Here is a 9787-nt window from a genome sequence, read left to right on the forward strand (position 1 = left end):
ATGCGACGAAGCAATTCATGCCGTTTTATTGTTTTTAACGTTGAAATGGCGAATGCAACAGGTGAAGATGAAGTTGTTGCGGAATTGTTGTGAGTACCCTTTTCAAGACGACAATTCAGGGAAAATACGGACATTATAACAACGGGGGCGGCGGCGGGGGGTGTGTGTGTCTACAGAAGGTCCTATTGTGATAGACACGGTTCGCCACTGCTTTATGGATCAAACCAACGTTTAGTAAAATGTCGTCATCCCTGTCTGATTTGTCTCAGAGATGTTCGGCTGACAATGAGTCAATTGAAGCTTGTATTCCACAGAGAAAGCATTCAGATGAGACACTGGGTGTTTCTCAATATCAAGTAAGGCTGCTCCAGAGCCACTATTTCAAGGATGCTACGTCATCGAGTCCCGCCGAAGGACTGTTCCAATGTCCAGGATGCTTGGAATTCTACCGAGGCCGGCGTCCTTCTTTGCGAGAAATTTCGAGGCTGCACATGTGTATCCTCCGCGGCCTTAAAATCCACATAATGCTTTGCTCACGGACCAATTTCCAAATCTTTGGCATAAATCGCGCTCCATTTAAGGCGGGGCCTCGCATATGACGCACACCTGTTAGCCTGTTCCACCATTCTTCGTTTTCCGAGGCTAGGAAGGATTCTTGCCTCGCTTCTGAAGGGCCTGACTCGGAGGGACTTGTCCTACCAAGGAAGCGTCCTCGACATTGAGAAACACCCCCGGACTCATACTGCGAACAAGCAGCGCATCTTTCTGTGACGACAGCAATGGATTTTTATTGTTCTATAGCTGGCAAAGAGCCTTGAGACCCCCACCCCCACCATCACCATCACACCATCCAGTCTATACTCCTTCACTTTCTCACAGGCTGCTTGTGAACCCTGCATACTGGATTACTTTAGTATGTAATACAGACTTGTTTTGCAGTTTACATATGTAAAAACCAAAAAAATGGTGATTGATGATATTGTGAGCAGGGGCCTTGGATTTTAGGTATTCTAAAATAAACTTAACTTTTTTTAAAGAATGAACTGTGAGGCTATAGTGCTTGTTTATTTTTAAATCATATGGAACTGCTAGTGTGTAGGTTGCTTGCTGGGAGAGTTTATTTAAAATTAAATTAAACATGTTGCCGTTTACATTTGTATAGACTCAAAGAAAAAACGAAAACTTTGATTGGTTGTATTGTTGATATGATACTGAGAGCAGAGGTCATGGATCTACTGTACGTGACATGCATGTATTTATTCATTCTCTTTGACATTACATTTGATTTAGCAGTTGCTTTTATCCAAAGTAACTTACAATAAGTGCATTTAATCATAAAGATACAAACTCAAAAACCATTGTGAGTGCACCTGCAGAGGCTTATTGGCTTTGAATAAACACCATATTAATAATTGCCAAGTACAGAAGTTTTCTTTTTTTATATTATTTCTTTTTTTAATTGTAACAGAAGACTGTATCAAGTTTGAGTAATTTGAAAACTACTGAACACATACATTCTCAGTATCACAGCAAGAGCATATCCAACATGACAAACATACACACTTTGGTATACATCATGACCACAATTAACTCGTCTTCCCTCAGCCCAGCTTCATCAGTAGCTTTCTCTGTTGTTTTTACTGGTGGTGGATCCACAGTTCTGTCTCTCAGGTCCTGAGTGGCTGAGCTCCGGGTTAGCCAGGACTACTGAAACATCCTTTCACTCCCAAATCACACTAAACCTCTCTCCTGTTTAACAAATTGCCTCAACCACAGAACTCCTTGTCTGGGGAAGGCTTGATCGAGCTTTGAAGAGTGCAGGTCAGTGTAAGGCCAGCATTTGAAATCACTGCTGAGGCTGGACTGAGGAGTTTATCTGGTAAAGTTACAAGAATACACGGCGAGGAAAGAATGCAACAGTGTGCTTTCAATGTTCAATAGTTCTCTTGTTTGAAATGAAGTGTGAGTTAAATTAATTTGGGGATTTTGTGATACAAGAACTGATCAGAAATGGGAATGTTCAAATCAGCAGAAATGGTCGTATCGTTGAATAAAAAATCCTGATAATGTCTGAAAAGATATGATTTAGATTTGGAGATATGAAAAGATTTGGGAAAATAGGAACAAGAAGTAGGAATGAGAGATACTTATACACTTATTTTATATACCGGTAGTCATACTGTAAAAGCTAAGTGGCACAATGTGATCCCCAATCCCATCAAGTATGGTATGAAGATGCTTAATCCACATCACACCATTATTGCCATTATTATTCTTTCAATTTGAAAAGTTAGGCCGAACACTAACAAAAACAAGTGCACCATTGGATAATTAATTAACCAAACGTTGTGTTTCTACCGGACTCTTTTTCACAGCTGCAGCCCACACACACATGGGAGTGTTTTCATATCTCCCAATGACACATGGGCTGTAGTCGCCCAATAACAGTCACATGGCAAAGGTTGCCTAAGCGACTCACTCTCTCACTGGTTGCCGGGTAGCAGCGTTCAGTCGCTCTGTGAGTGATTCCCTTATGGCAGAGCTGGTCAAGCAGGGAATGATTCGCGAGAGCTAAGGTCACAGGCAGATGATGAGGCTAATTAATCTTGTTTTGCACTCCACCCGCTAATTATTTGCTTCCGTAATTATGCCCCTAATACCACCCTGCCTTCGTGAACCCATGTAGCCCACCTCGACCTCCCGCCTGTAGCAACAGAAACAGCCGTGAAATGTTGACGAGAAATGGAATCGCAAAGTTTTTTTAATTTGTGACGGATGTTTCAAAAAAAGTGGTATATCACTTCGCACCGCTGTGACCCTCAACACGTCTGATTCTATTTGCTACCGTAACGTGCTTTGAAAGCTCTTCTTCTTCACACCGCATCCCTAACAGCAGGAAATCACAAGAAAAGTTGAGGGAGGTAAAGGGTGGAGGAAGGGGAATCATTAAGTGACTCATTAATTCTACATAATCACTCTTTCAGACACTTTTCTGACACTTCCTCTGTGTGCGCTTCACACTGTGAACAAGCAGGGCCTGGCAGAGACTGCAGCAGCAGCAGTTGGAAACAGCTTCGCGTGCCAGTGACGGCCGGCTACTCGACATGAGAGACAGAGACAGACAGTCCCACAGTCAGGGGACGAAGGCTGGATGAAGACCCCAGGGCTCCAACAGAGCTAGATTTACCCTTATGTGCGAGTCTGGAGGAGCCACGGTCATTGATCGAGGCTGGAGAGCCATGGAAGCCGCCATTTAGGCTGCAGCAATACAACTGTGCTGCTATTGATTGATGAGGTTGGTCCTGTTAATATTATTTATGGTAGGGGGGCTACACAGCTCTCTGGAAGAGTAAGCCCCCCCCATAATAAGTGGTAATTGATGGCATGGGAGGCCAGGGCTCCCTCACCCTGCCTTCCCCCTACTCACTGACCCCAGTCCTGTGAAAGTCAGATGGATTGCCTCTAACACAGTTATGATTGATATTATCAGATTACATAACCCGCTACAGAAGCCTTGTGGGCCTACTCAAGTGGGCACATTGATTTTTGATTAGGACGCCACTCAACACATCTAGGAAGGAGCTTGGAAAATATATCCCGCAGATCAGGCGCAAGATTTCTGAAGGGATGTTTTCTATTGGATAACTGGCTCTCCAATACTGTGTACTAATATGACTCAAGGATGATACAGATTGTAAATGTGAATCCAGGTGAACCTTTTGTTCTCATTGAAAGTGAAGCAAATGTATATCACACCCATGTTTCCAGTCAGATTAGGTCATTAAGTTCAATTTAGCCATCTTTCGTGGACAATGGTTTTGTAACATTTTCTAAAACTGAAAGAATTAGCAGACACATTAATTGTGTTTTAACATCTGGCTTCTTGTTGTATCTGAGCAGCTAGTAGCTATATGTTTAGCAGAGTAGACCACCATGATAGAAACCTGATGTTATTGTGTCTTAGTAGCGCAGTCACACTGACACTGGACCTGACCTTGTAATCAAAAACATCCTTTCTTTCCGCAGGGAGAAAATGCGAAACAGAACGGCAATATTGACAATAGCTAGAAGGCAAAGGTTATTAGTTTTAATATAATAGACCCAGATGTATAACTTCATCTCTAATATGCTTGTGAGAAAGGTTTTTAAATTCATTTGAAACCATCATTAGTGATAAAAAGTCGAGGTTTTAATTTGAAACAACAACCACTTTATAATTAAAGAGAAGCATACTCACTGTAACAATACTCTCCTGGCTTCTGAGCACGTTGGCAGGTTTCTGAAAGTACCTGTGCAGTTAAAGTCTCGACTGTTGCGTGACCAGGTTTTAATCGCCGCCCCCCTCCCCCCTAAAAGACTTGCTCAATTACCGCGGACAGATGGACGACATCCAGCAGATCTCAATGGCTTTCTGTGAGTCAGACGCAATTTTCATTTGCGGCACGCCGTAGGATGAAATCAAAATGTGTATGAAAAACATATTAGTGATTCCCCGGAGGCTCGCCACAGTGTGTACATGCTCAGGGTGTTAAGGTGACGCTCCAGAGAGAGAGGGGCATATGTGTACCTGAGAACGTGTGATGCAGGCTGTGATTAATGCCTCTTCATGACTTTTTTGACACCTCTCGCGTAATGGCTCCTTATTTTAGAAATGGCTAATTATCTAATCATTTCGCTGAAGAATTTCGCCATATTTTCCCTGACTGGCACGGTCATATTCAGCTTGCATGAGAGCTGCCTGGAAAAATAGTGAGGATGAGGTAAAATCTTGTTATGCACCTATTAAAGAAACTCTCATTTTCAGTTTGATGGCAATTGAAAGCAGCGAAAAAAGGATCAGTGAGGCAGCTGTGTGAAGTGACCTCCGGCTGACCAGAAGGAGAGGGAACAAGGCCGGAGTTATGCAGCGAGGACACACATTAGTGCGGGGGCCTACAGTATGAACAGGGCTACTTATTCAAACACCACAATATTTCCAGTTCTGCACGGGTGACGTGAAATAAAAACAACACAAGGTTAAAGAAAACCTTTGGAGTTATTTTAGTTGCATGCTTGATCTTGGTTGTCAACAAACTTTTACTTCTCGACTCCAAATAAACTGAGGTGAAATGTATGTAATTAAGAGAATATATTTTATGTTTGACATTTATATTATAGTTTAACAGATGGTTGCTATAATATAAGCAGACTTCATTTCATTTCATGTAAAAAATGAGCACTGTGGCTGAGGGACGATAAGAACTCCCGTCTTCTGTTTTGCACCCGGTCAATAAATGTTAAGATAAATTAGAACCGACTTGTAAATATGATAATAACAAACTGTTCCTCCTGTGCACTTCCCTCATTGTTTTATTGCATGTGTGGGCAATCTTCCAGATAGAGTTGAATTGATTTGTTTAATGATCTTCAATCCCTCCAACGCTTTTCCCTCATTCTCTAACAGCCTGCCTCTAACCCCTCAGCATCTAATGCCCTAACCCCCTGCCTCTTTATCCCACCCTCACCCTCATCAGCACAGAGTAAAGCTGTGAATATGAGCATTATGAGCTTTGGGTTCAAAACTTAATGGTTCACAAATCAGCCGCTATGGATTTTCTGCTACTCCGATCGATAGCCGCTGGAAGGGGGTCATGATTTCCAGCTTTCAGATATACTCCAGCTGCTAATTCATATCAGTGAGTTAAAGCCCTCAGTGCTGAGTTGGAATAATTTTATGTCAAAGACAAAAGACAGACTATTAAAGTGAGGAAGCCGTGTTGTAATGCTCCGTCAACTCAGATACATTTCCACAATGTGAGATATTGCAATGCCAACGAGTCTACTGTATATTCGTCACCAGGCGTACTCCCTGTATGTCACCGAGTCACTCTCATGGTATGGTGTGATAGTACGATTATATACCCCTATAGCTAGTACTTTTTACAAAACACCATCAAAGAAANATTTAGTATACCAGCAATTGAGGGTGGACAAGTTTCCTACCGCTTAAGTTTCAATTAATTGTGTTAATTACTTATTGTAAAGCATTTGAACATTATTTTGTGTCACATGTTCATTATTAAGTTGATGTATAACTGAATAGTATCTTATTTATTTAAAATATAAGGTGTCTAAAAATGGCAACCGTATTTTCAGTTTTGGCAGCTAAAAAGCAGATGCCTGGTTGATTACTACCAAATATCTGGAGCCCGAAAAATGGTATTCGGGACAGCCCTATAGTCCACACATATCTTTGGTATAGATCGGGAATCAAACCGGCAACCCAACGGTTTCCAAGCTGAGTCCCCACAGACTGAGCTACAGGACACAATGGACAGAAACATTTCAGTTTGAGCACAGGGTTAAGGTTATGAGACAAAACTGTAAGCAATTCTCACTGAAAGATGCTATTGATTAACGCAAAAATGTAATCAAAAATAAACTATTTGGATTATTTGTCTTGGGGTTTGAATTGTGAAAAAAGAGGGCACGATCATTTTGACATTATTATTTTAGTTATCATTGAACATTTAGTTTTTTGAACTAAAATAATAATGTCAAAATGATCGTGCCCTCTTTTTTCACAATTCAAACCCCAAGACAAATAATCCAAATAGTNTCCAGAAGTCTCTCTCTTTCTCCAGCGCACACACACACACGCACACACGCACACACGCACACACGCACACACACGCACAAACACCCACACACACACACACACGCACGCACGCACGCACGCACGCACGCACGCACGCACGCACGCACGCACGCACGCACGCACACGCACACATTTGTCTCCCTTTGGCTCTTGCTTGGCCGCACATTTATCTACATTACACACAATTTTCTCTTTCTCTTTCCTCTCTATCTGTTCAAATGTAGCATGTGGAAATTGCCAGGTACATCTTTTAACAACACAAACACACCTGTCCTAAACGTATCCAATGGTTCAAACTTACATTTCCACTTCTGTGCCTCACATATGTACAGTATTGCACCAACCAGGCATAAGTAGGACTGTAAGTCTTCTCTGTCATATGTGCGCCATGTGAGGGAAGTTAAGCAGTGTGCCGGGGGGCTGTGGTAATCCTGACCCAGTCTAACAGAGGGAAATCATGGTAAGCAGAGTGAGCCGTCACAGAAAACAGCTGTTCACGCATCCTTTCTCTTTTTAATGGCACTTCCGTGGCATCCCATAGGTCGTCTGGGATTGAAATACAACAGCCACTCCTTCCCCAGTACAAACGCGGTTTGTGTTTAATTGTTTTCAGATTTTTTTTTTTCCTTTCCCCCCACTTACTCTATCCTTTTCCAGGCTTTAATAACAGAGTGGTTTTGGAGGGCTAAGTCAGAGTCAAAACTCCATGAACAGTAGTGCTTCTTCCAGGCCGCACTGATGCCAGCGGGCAGCGTGTTGCCCGAATGGAAGATCCTCGTGGAACAGAAAACAATTCTCATTAAGACAGAATGGCTTCCTTGGCACACATGCTCTTTGCTGTTATTTAGCAACACCAACACCCTTTACTGTACCTCCATACACATTCACATACATGTCGGACAGCAGAGCTTTTCAGTGCAATTATCAATTACATCATCATCTAAAAAAAATGTGTTTTTTGAAGCTAAATATGCCAAATGGCAGATAAGCGTCAGATTGGTGTTTAGCGGAACAAAAGAACATGTTTGGAGTCATTTGTTACGGGAAAAAAAACGTGTAATATATTGTAGATGCGTCCATAGTAGCAAACGGTACAGTCATTTTGTTATTGCTAGCAAAGCTCCTGTCCGCAACTGGTGAGAATCCCATCAAAAGTGGTTATACTGTGAGTGGTTTCTATTTGAATTGATGTTGAGAACATTGGTATGTTATGAGTTCTTCTGTTTGGCTCTATGCTGGAAAGTGGTGCCATAAATGGACAGCGAGTACAATCAGTAAGCAGCTTGTCATGGCTTCAACTGATCTCGGGGTAAACGGCTTCAAAACATTTGTGTAACAAATATAGAAAGTTATTTTTGGTTTGTCAAACTGCAGCTCAAGATGAGCAATTTACAGCAAATCAGTGAGAATATAAAGCATCATTTATTTTTCCCTCAAGTTGTTCCAGCTGCCCTGTACGGAAGAGGATTAGGGCCACATAAAAAAAATTTGTTGTGAGAAAAAAGTCGGAATTCTGACTTTTTTCTCAGAACAATGAAAAAAAAAAAAAATTTTGGTTGAAAAAAAATTCTGACTTTAGAGAGAATTCTGAGAGAAAAGTCAGAATTCTGACTTTTTTTTCAAATCCTCCCAAAAAAAATAATCATGTGGCCCTAATCCTCTTCTTGAATTGACTGAATTAATTGTTACTTGTTAAATGTCTTATGAAACGGCACTAGATGGAATTTAAGGGACAATGGAACCTTTTCAATTGATAATATTTGACTAGCCAGTTCAAAAATAAAAATAAAGCTACATTAAAACTAAATATTAACTGAGCCATTACATTATAATTTGTGGTTAGCTAAAGTAGTGATTTTAAGTTTCATAAACTGCAAATATGACTTTTATGTTCTTTTAACCACTTTAAGTAGGAACATTTTCCGTTTGTCGTCTACATGCGTTAAAGTAGGTGGAAACACAAGTGACGTATACAAACTTGATTTGGGTACATCTCATTTCAAACCACTTCAACAACCCTAATGTGAATGTGCCTCAGCTTTGTAACCCAATGACACAAAATGATATCACACAACTGATGATAAGAGGAATGGAGAGTAACGCTGTGTCCTCTCTGGACGGCAGAGCCTCTCGTCCCAGTTTGGGATCTTGTTGTTGTTGTTCTAGGGGAGTTGAGCTGTTGAGGCATGCCTGAGAAAGATTATCATTAGTCGGGGTGGTGTGGGCAGAAGGAACCCGTGAAACCTGTCGTCCAGCCCTAATTGGAGGTCATTAATCATACGAGGCTGACTGCAGTGAACGGCCCTGTGTTTCTCTCTGCCGTTGGCCATCATGCAGAGGTCTCCTGTGTGGAAGAGGACTCCAAGTCATGCTGGGAACACTTTGGTCATGCTCTCACACTTCTGGCATGAATTGCATGCAGTTGACCTGTATCACTGGCTCCATTGGTGGTATTTGTAACAGTAAAGCAGAAGAAGTGGTAATACTAGCAGGGCTAGCAGTTTCAGTAGTTGTACTTTTTGCAGTTATTGTAGTTTACTGGTTGTACTAGTTTTGTAAGATGCACTTATAATACGACTCAATGTCCTTTTGCATTCATTGTATTTCTGTCACAGTTTAAACTAAACATGTCATCATTTGCACACCTAACAGTCATTTATAATTTAGTTTGAATTTGGTTAACAACCCCTTACTTCACATAAACAAAACACATAACATTTAGTTATTGACAACCACATGAAAATACAAAAACTGATCTTAATGGCACCATTTTCACAGTTTTCATATGGACCAAAGGCCAACACATACTGTATGAGAGGAACTTTGCACTTCAACTTGCCTCTAGGAATCCAAACTAAGGGAGTGTATAACACACCTTTTATGGCTGCTGCTGTGAGTTGCTGCATTGCAGGTTGTGTGTCCAACAATTATGTAACTGGTCCCAGTGTGTGCCTCACTTAACACAATGTCAGCACACTCCCTTGATATTAAAACAATGAAGGTTTAAGAGTGAATGTTCCAGGAACTAGGCAAGTGTAGCATTGTTGATTTGATAGGAGGCTGTGGTGCAGTGGAGTAGTGCGTAGGTGTTCGGATCAGGGGAGCAGGTTCAAACCCCACTGCAGTCAGCATGTCGTTGTGTCCCTGGGA

The sequence above is a fragment of the Notothenia coriiceps genome, unplaced genomic scaffold (genome assembly GCF_000735185.1).
Source record: "Notothenia coriiceps isolate Sejong01 unplaced genomic scaffold, NC01 NC01_scaffold00037246, whole genome shotgun sequence".
NCBI classification, from domain to species: domain Eukaryota; kingdom Metazoa; phylum Chordata; class Actinopteri; order Perciformes; family Nototheniidae; genus Notothenia; species Notothenia coriiceps.